Genomic DNA, 9,908 nt, shown 5'->3' on the forward strand with positions numbered 1-9,908 from the left:
AATCTACTTCTTTCATCTTTATTCATTGTGCACTTAACATCAGAGGTGCTTCACAGGATGATCCCTCGGGCATTCGAGAATGCAACCCACTCGAGCGCTCGGAAGCACAATCCACTCAAGCACTCATGAATGCAACTTACTCGGTCACTTGGGAACGCAATCTACTCGAGTGCTCGGGTGCCCAAAAGTTTGAGAACACAAACCACTCAGTGCACTCGTGAACACAATCCACTCGGCACTTGAGAATTCAACAACCTCAAACCATTTGGGCTTGGGTTCCCATATCACTTCAACTCCTTTAGCAATTCGACAGATTGGCTAAGCATGATAATGTGGCTAACTTGGGATTGGATCACGCAAGTGCATCTTGCTGACTTGAGACGAGGTTGGATATCGATGGTATTGTATAAGAAGAATGATAATTTTAAAGCTCAGTAGGCATTTTAAAAGATACAACAAACTATGAGTGACACAATAAAACTACATAGCAAATCTTGTAGAGGTCTCTGCATAAATTTGTATTTTATCTTCTGTCTTTTTAGCATGACATAGGAAACCGAGGCGCCCTTCGAATGTGTTGCTTCAACTTCAAAATCTTAAGGGACAGAGTAAGTTGAGGCGTTCTTCAGTTCATGGTGCAAGTTGTAGCGATTTGCATGCTTCTAAAAATAATTTTGGCCACATATAACGCAGCGGAAAAGGAATCCCTCCAGAAGATCCATGCGAAACCATGTTCGTTTTACCGATTCTATTTACTGGAATCGAGGTTACCTTCGAAGCGAGCCCTTCGCAATCCCGACAACAACTCTTGCCTTCAAAGGTTGACGGATCTCAACACGATCAGTGCGTTCGCGCCTCCATGGTATCCACACGAACACTGAAATGAAGAAGAACCAGATCGTGGTGCTAGCCACAATACTAGGTTCGGCCAAGATAGAAGAGAAGAGGAAGAAGACCAATAGTCCATCTCTCAAGAGCCTCTCATATCTTTTTATATCCAACCATGGAATATGAAAGGTTTTTGGCTCTTGAGATTTCATGGAATTAATACTTTTAATAATCTCATGCATGCCATGCATGATGATCATGCAACCCTCTTAATGATGCTCATGCAATCCTCTTAATGATGAGGAAATTAATATTCTATTAATCTCATGCACGATGATCATACTGTTGGATCGCTTAGACACCGGCTAGAGAGGGAAGGTGTGAATAGCCGTCCATACTTTTCGCTTTTCTTGCTTCGTCTTCATTTAATGCAGCGGAAAGAACAATCAGAGAACACGAAGACTGATCAGCACACTTGACACAGGTATTTAACGAGGTTCGGAGATGATGCTCCTACTCCTCGGCGTGTCCGTAAGGTGGACGATCCCTCGATCTTTCGGCAGATCAGACCCCGATAGAAATCGGCTATAATCTTCTCCTTCTCGGTGGAGCAACCTCTCCACAGATTGTCTCAAATGATACAAAGATAAGCTCAAGACAAGGATAATACAATGAATCAAAGATCAGACAACAAGAACCGCTTGTTGCTCAGCCTGTTCCTCCAAACACAGGACGTTGCTCTAGACAGAGCCAACAAGAACAGCTTGCAAGTCGGTTCCTCCAAACACAGGACGTTGCTCTTATTTCCTCTTCTTTGATTCACGATCAAGATCTCATAAGATCAGCAATGTCGCTTGTGAACTCTCTAGGATGATCAACAATAAAGGCGTGGAAGCTCTCAAGCTCACTTCCTCAGCGCTGCTTTTCGCTTCTCTTATAGCCTCTGCTTGGTTCTTGTGCCCAATGGATCCCTGCACTGTTCTGACACCAGCTGCCATCCGTTGTCACAAAACTCCCCCTGCAGAAGAGACAGCTCAGACGCCCGCCTTGGAATTCTCACCATCCATTTGAATTTCCCTCCTTAATCTGTCCTGTATATCTGCACACTCAAAAGATACATTAAAAACATTCTATAATAAGGACATAGTATAAGGATGGGTTAACATTAAAGTTCAGATCACGAGCAAAGCTACCAAAGCTTTCTCTGACCAAACAGGAGACCGGACCACCAAGGCCCTCCTCCTGGAATCAAGAGACCGAGCCACCAAGGCCCTCCTCTTGAGGAATCCGGTTCAGAGCCACCAAGGCTCCCAGAGATCGAGCTACCAAAGCTCACGGTCACGAGCCGAGCTACCAAAGCTCTCCCGGATCAATCCGGCCATTCGCACCAAGCTCCCGGCCACTCAGGTTCTGAGCCACCAAGGCTCCTTGAAGATTGAGCTATCAAAGCTCACGATCCCGAGCCGAGCTACCAAAGCTCTCTCGGACCATCCCGGCCATTCGCACAAAGCTCCCGGCCACTCAGGTTCTGAGCAACCAAGGCTCCCTGAAATCGAGCTACCAAAGCTCACGGTCCCGAGCCGAGCTACCAAAGCTCTCTCGGACCATCCGGCCATTCGCACCAAGCTCTCGGCCAATCCGGTCCTGAGCCACCAAGGCTCCTCCTGGACCATCTCGGAGACAAGCTATAAAAGCTTCCTCCATTCTCCCACGAGCACCAAGCTCCACGATCCTGAGTCACCAAGACTCCTCCTGGACCACTCCGGAGATGAGCTACCAAAGCTCTCTCCATTCGCCCACGAGCACTAAGCTCCCGGCTATCATAGTCCCGAGCCACCAAGGCTTCTTATCTCTCGGCCAAGGGTAATACCTTCACAGTTTTATTTCTCCCGATCATATAATCACTTTCCCGGGCAAGATCTCACATCTCCCGGGCAGGATCTCACTTCTCTGGTTAAGACGCTCTTTTCCGGACAAAAGTCGGGCTATCCAAGCATTCTCCCGGACAAGCTACTCTCGCTTTGTTTCTCCCGGCCAACCTTCTCTCGACTAAGGTAATCTCGTTGCCGGGTAAGATTTTACTTCTCCCGAGCAAAAACTTATTTCTCTCGGTCAAGTTTGTTGCTTTCGGCCTGCTCCTCTCGGCCAACACCTTTTCTCTCCCGGCCTCATTTCTCTCTTCTTCACTTTGCCCGGCCAAGCTACCCTTCTTCCCGGTTATATTTTTCCCGATCAAGACAACCTTCTTCCCGGGTAAACTTGATACTATTCCGGCCAGGATACTATTTTCCCGGGTAATATCTTCTCGGCTAACAGCAGGATTTCCCGGCTAAGAAGAGCAGAACTTTCCCGCAGAATTTTCCCGGCTAACATGGATACGTCGGGCCTGATCGACCAGCTGGTCGATCACGACCAGCTGATCGACCAGCTGGTCGATCAGGATACCTGATCGACCATTGGTCGACCAGGGTGAGCCTCTCCCGCATGCAACGTTGCCGCCGCTTGAATGCATGCAACGTTGCAAAGACTTCACGTTGCATGAATTAAAAGCATAGTGAAAAGCTTCTTATTATTATTTCATGCATTGATTCTATGAAAGCACGTTAATTAACATTTTTGATTAACATTTTTTAATTAACGTTAATTAACGTTTATTGATTAATGCATGTTTTAACTAATCCTTTAATTGATTAATGTATTTAATTAATGTATTTAATTAATGCATGCTTTAATTAATTAATACAACCTTTAATTAATTAAAGTATTTAATTAATGTATGTTGGTAAAGGTTTCATTAATCAAGGGGTTTCGGCTATTCCGGATAAGCTTCAACTTGATTCGCCTAGCCTAACTAGCCCAGGTAAAATTAAACTTAAATCTATCGTATTTAATGGCTTTACTTGTCAAACAACAAAACAGACTCAAGTCTGACCAGACTCAAGTCTAACCGGGATCAGACTGCATCAACACATACAACCCTCTTAATGGATTCGATTTGACTTGAGTCCAACTCGAGTCTCACTCAATCCGAATTGGCACTAAGGGCTGACACTAACAATCTCCCACTAGCGCTAGTGCCAATCACTGTAATCGGAATCGACTTGAGTCCAACTCGAGTCTAATTCAGTCAGTCTACCTTGAGTCTCACTCAATGAGTTTAATCTATATTAGACTCAACCCAATGGCCTAATGATCCATCACATGAACCATTTTCAAATCACATGTCCTAAGTGTGTGACTCAATAGGTTCTCGTAACGTTGACAATGTCTTTAAAACCATTTTAGAGACATAAGCAATGAACGACATCTAACAATACAAGTAAACCTATGAATGACTTGCATTGGTACCCAATCTTGTCAACCAACTCGATCAAAGAATAAGACCTCATCTTTGGTATCAACAGAGAATTTCTAGAATGATGCCAGGAGGTTGCGAATCAAGTTATCGTTCTATCGTGATAAGGTAAGGGAGGAGGTACATGCTCTTAAGGATGACATCGTGCAATAGCTCGACTACACCGATGGGCATGTATGAAATACTACAAGAGGTTGAGGAGCGAAGTGGTCTATGGAGGAGAGGACACTGAAAGTTTTTTCCCCTCTACATCTCCATATCTATACTAAAGTATCAATAGTTCCTCTCAATCTCTACACAAATACAATGACATGATAAAACACATAAATAAAACTTATACGAAACAAAATATAAGAATAGTTAAGATCGATGAAATCAATATATTTCTAAAATGATATGATATTGTTCTCTTTAGATTTAAATCCTTATTATTTTAATTTTAAATTTTATCAAAAAGTTTTTGTACCAATGGAAATATTTTTTATTTTATAAATACATGATCTTTTTAATGTAAAATTACCATATCTTTCATGCAATTTATTTCACATACAATGTTGGATGAAGATACCTCATAATGAAAGATTAGAAAATATTTATAATAATCATATTTAAATCCAACCCCAATTATATATATATATATATATAAATATATAATCTAACTATCTGAATCCAATTTAACCCTACTTAAAAGTCTTAGATAGCTAAAAACACTTGATAATTAAATACCTATTCTAATCCCCCTAATAAACAATAAATTTAACCTTCGTAAACTCATAACATACTGATTATATATATATATTTTTCCTGATTTGTCTAGGGCTAAAAATGGTACTCAAAAGTCATATTAAAAAAGGACTTATAGCAACGCAAAGCAATTGATGTTTTAATTTATATTTAATTTAGTTTTGATGAAATCTAATAGTCCCACATCGGGAGCTACCAAAGCAATTGGGACAAAGAGCAATTATAAAATAGGACAAAGATTGATGTATTAACTCATACCTTTCTCGGCCTTTTGGCTAAGATCAAGTGTAGTATCTGTTCTTATCAGTTTAATATCTGATACGTGGGCCATTGGCCCACTATGATATTAAATTAATTTTTAAGTGGGGGAGAGCCCATCACAGTAGCTTGCTGCTGGGGTTTTCAAGCGTCGCTTGTGTGTTGCACTACAACACAGGCCTGGCGCACCCCTATCAAATCAAGTTTTCAAATGTTCAATAGACGAGGGCCTCATGGTCTCAGACACAGATTAAGCAATATCAATGTTATGTTAAAGGCTGAAATAGAAATAAAATTGTATTTACACTTTTCAAATAAGTGGGCCATGTGATGTTGATCTGTATCGATGATATCAATTGATTTATGATTTTGAGCTGTGCCCTGTTAATTTATTAAGTTAAATGTTTTTATTGTGTTTTTGTTTTGTATTCAATAATTAAGGGACTTTCTAGTTTGTGAGCATGTTTGATGCATGCAAGAAATACTAGTGTTTCTGTAGTTGCAATGACCAAGGTACGAGAGGCTCAAAGGAAAGAAAGATCTACGGCACTACGGCAGGAGAGGATTTATCGGAGTCGTATCTTTCTTAATTATATTATCCATACCAAGCCAAAGTATTAATATTCCTCTCCATCTCGACTCAAACAATTACATGATAAAGCACATCAACATTATTAGAACCATATTTTAATTCGGCTGAGGCTTGGTATCGATAATATAATTCAACTTCAATGTCAGATAACTACATAGTTATTGGAACTTGACGATTAAATAGCTAATCTTATATTTAAACAGTGGGTTTATAGCATAAATAGTAGGCTTATAACAGATTGATTTTGCATGTATTCTACCCATTTATCCTTTGCTAAAAATGGTACCGACAAGTTATGTTATATTAAGAAAGAACTATATATATATATAATTAATTAATTTAGTTTAATTTTGATGAGAGCTGGACCTTTATATCTTATAAATATGATATATTGTGGCTTGAACTCATCCAATTCATTGATTGATTACCCTTGTTTTCTTTTGTATTGAAGCTTGAGGAATCTTATTTTTAATATTCCCACATTGAAAGGTACCAAAGCAAATTGGCAAGTATAAAAAAGGACACCTCCATTTAAACTTATAACAACTCAGCGCACTCTAAGAAAGAACTTATAGAATTCAACTCATCTATGTTTTCGTTTATATTTATCCAAGAAATGCGCTAGATTAATTGTTCATTGAAAAAAATTCATTCGATAATTCATCTGATCCTTAGATCTTTAAAAGACTACGAAGAACAAAACACCATAATCCTAAGTGCATAATATGAACATTTACATCTTATAAATATGATAGGACTGATTAATTAGTTTTGATTTCCTTGAAGTAAGAACAACCTTGTTTTTAATAGTCCCACATCTGAATTTACCAAAGTAAATCGGACAAAGAGCAATTATAAAATAGGACAGAGATCATAGTAGCAACTCATACCTTTCTCGGCCTTTTGGCTAAGATCAAGTGTAGTATCTGTTCTTATCAGTTTAATATCTGATACGTGGGCCATTGGCCCACTATGATATTAAATTAATTTTTAAGTGGAGGAGAGCCATCACAGTAGCTTGCTGCTGGGGGTTATCAGGCGTCGCCTGTGTGTTGCACTGCGGCACAGGACTGGCGCACTCCTATTAAATCAAAACATAAAGTGTTGGTCAGATGGTGGGCTTAAGATCTCAGACGCAGATTTAGCAGAATTGAAAACCAAGGCAAGGCTGGGATGGATGAAAATTTAAGACGTAACCTAACAGATCTTTTCACCTTAAATCAAATTATATGAAAATAAATAAATTAATTAAATGCACAGAAATGAATTCCGTTTCGCTACTCAAATCAAGGCCCACTAATGCTCTCACCTGCAGTGGTAATTATAACTTCTTGATTTACATTCTCAGAAATAGTTATAGGACCGATCGTATGAAGCCGCTGGATAGTAGATTCCACCTTTTGCTATAATAGTAGAGTGAGAAGAAACTATTAGAGCTATAATGCAATGATAAGAAATTTCGTAGTTAATCAGAAATTTATTAATTGATTCCTAATTATAGCGCACTGAGTATTTTCTCTAAGAGCAATGATATGTAGCATGAAAAAATGCAATATGAAATCAACATGACACACTCAACTACATGACTATGAGTCCTACTGCAAGAAAAAATACAACATGAAATCAACATGACACACTGCATGCAGTGGGTTCCACATACTATGCAGTGGAACCCACAACCATGCAGTTGAGTGTGTCATGTTGATTTCATGCTGCATTTTTTCATGCTACATATCATTTCTTTTTTTTAATAGGAAGAAAATTTTGAAATGTTGGCTGTCGAGATGTATCGTTCGTATTTTTTATTTACTCTAATGATCGATGAGAAATTTTTATGAAATCGCAGATCGATTATTTTTAAGATTAATCGATTCAAAAAAATTAGATATTTTAATTAAAATAATAAAAAATAAATAAATAAAAAAATAGAGTGAAAAGAAGAAACATTATGTTGATGGAGTCGGAAAAAATTTTTTTAGGCGAAAAAAGGACGTTTCATGTTAAAAAAATCAAAAAGATGGTACGTCTTAAGTTTTCTTTATCCTTCTCGTCCTAAATTTTCTTTCAAACCCTAAATAACATTTGATGAGCAGAGTACTAAAGTAAAAAAAATTTAAGATAAAATATCCTTTTGATATATATATTTTTAAATGCCATTTTGATGATAATAAAAAGGATAACTTTTAGTTTTTACCTAATTTTTTTTTATGTTGACCTCTTCTAATATTAAATAAATAAATAAATAGATATGTTATCCCAACGACTTTTTAATGTCGGTCTCCTGAATATAAAGAGGTTCATTTAGGTGTAGCATAGCATAGCGGGATCAATTTGAGGTATTATATTTTAGAATCGATCCTTGATCATTACGCCAGTAATACTATGTGCCTACCATCTATGCTACCCTCTAAGAACTTCTAATATTAAATACAAAATTAAATGGTTGATTGTTCTCAAATTCATCTCTCCTCTGTGTTCAATCTCAATTAGTGATCTCCCCCCTCTTAAATTTTTTTAGTCTCTTTTTTTTCTATCTACAAGTTTTAAGACGTCAAATGGTAATCAAATTGTAAAAATTTTAAATTAAAGTGCTTCTATTTACTGTACCTTGGGGATGATTGCATGCAACTCTAAGGAATTGGATGAAGTAATATATATTTTTAAAAACAGTTCAAGACTTATATTGACCTTGAAATTGACTTAGAGAAATATGTCAACTGGCTAAAAGATGTGTTGACAAAATCCAAGACTATCCGTTTGTGACAATTAATTTAAAAGGTCGATTTCAACTATCCAAAAATATATTAAGTAATTAGAGAATTATGCCTAAAGGATGCTAGACTATGCATTTATTGAAAGTAGAGATGATGTGAAAGTAGAGATGATAACGAGTTGAGTGTGGATAGGAGTCTATATCATCCATCTTGATTCTTATATATTATATTATTTCTGTTGAGATCGCCTTGCGGATATGTCACCAACCACGCAGTATCGAGGTAGACGTCGTGAGGAGGAAGGAGAGGATGAGCTCCGGGACCTGCAAGTATCAACATAGTGAGAAGGAAGACCAGGGGTGTCCCTAGCTCGACCACTCCAATGCTCAAGTAAGTCACTAAGAAAGAAGAAGAAATTTGAAAGAAGAAGCGGGTAGAAGATGGTGAGTTCGCATACCTGTGCATGCAGAATAGGGAGGTTATATAGACAGAGAAGAGAAGAGAATTGTACCGATTTGTCTTATCGTTAATTAAGGAAAATATCTACGCAGTGAGATTTTGTCAGAGGAGATATTCTGTTAGGGTGTGAAAAATATCTTGTCGTGATCATTACGGTATGGAAAATGTCTTCTCATTGTCATACTAGCATGAAGTCGCATCATTAAATATGATAACAGGGATAGATTATCCTATCTCATAACTTCTTGGTAGCGATGATTTGACTGACTGATAGATTTGATTGATTGAGAGAGAAAGATCGGACAGGAACTAGATATGACTTAAAGATAGGAGTAACGTGCTTGGTGAGTCGGGAATGAGACTCTTGCTCTCAGAACCCTGATACTTGGTCCGGATAGGACGAGGAAGCTGAACTGAGAGTCAAGTAGACCATGGCTGACAGAGCTCGAAGTCGGGTTGATCATGGCCGAGTCTGAGTAGATAGGCGAGTGGCTGAGTAGAGATCTCGAGTGAGTTGAGTGAGTCGGAGCGGGTGGGGTTCAATCAACTTTGACGGTCAAGTCACCCTACTTCTGTCCAACGTGTCCTGACAAATCACTCTCCTTCTATCCGACATGTTCCGACCTGAGACTGGTCTTTGTGGACTGGGTCATAACAACCATAACATATATCTATCTTTATTTTCATCCCTATCTTCATCGATTATTTGACTTTGATCCTCATCTCTATATCCATTGGAGGATCAAATATTCATCTCTATCCTCATACCTATTAGAGGAGGATATTATATTTATTATTTTATTTTTTCTTTAATGGAACGTCGATAAAATGAAAAGAAAATAATAATATATATATATATATATATTATTTAATCAAATATTTATATTAGATAATAATAATATATATATATATATATATTATTTAATCAAATATTTATATTAGATATGTGCAATTTTAT

At 37.9% G+C, this 9,908-nt stretch overlaps 2 non-coding genes across 2 annotated transcripts; both read left to right on the plus strand.

The window, feature by feature from the left end:
* The first annotated feature begins 5,181 nt into the window (after positions 1 to 5,181).
* Positions 5,182 to 5,379, plus strand: LOC141822595 (U2 spliceosomal RNA). The gene has a single exon (XR_012601323.1). It is a non-coding gene; the product is annotated as a U2 spliceosomal RNA (small nuclear RNA).
* Positions 5,380 to 6,663: 1,284 nt separating this feature from the next.
* Positions 6,664 to 6,861, plus strand: LOC141822602 (U2 spliceosomal RNA). The gene has a single exon (XR_012601329.1). It is a non-coding gene; the product is annotated as a U2 spliceosomal RNA (small nuclear RNA).
* The last annotated feature ends 3,047 nt before the right edge of the window (positions 6,862 to 9,908 follow it).

The sequence above is a fragment of the Curcuma longa genome, chromosome 2 (genome assembly GCF_044706935.1).
Source record: "Curcuma longa cultivar G26 ecotype Majalengka, Jawa Barat chromosome 2, ITB_CL_G26_1.1, whole genome shotgun sequence".
NCBI classification, from domain to species: domain Eukaryota; kingdom Viridiplantae; phylum Streptophyta; class Magnoliopsida; order Zingiberales; family Zingiberaceae; genus Curcuma; species Curcuma longa.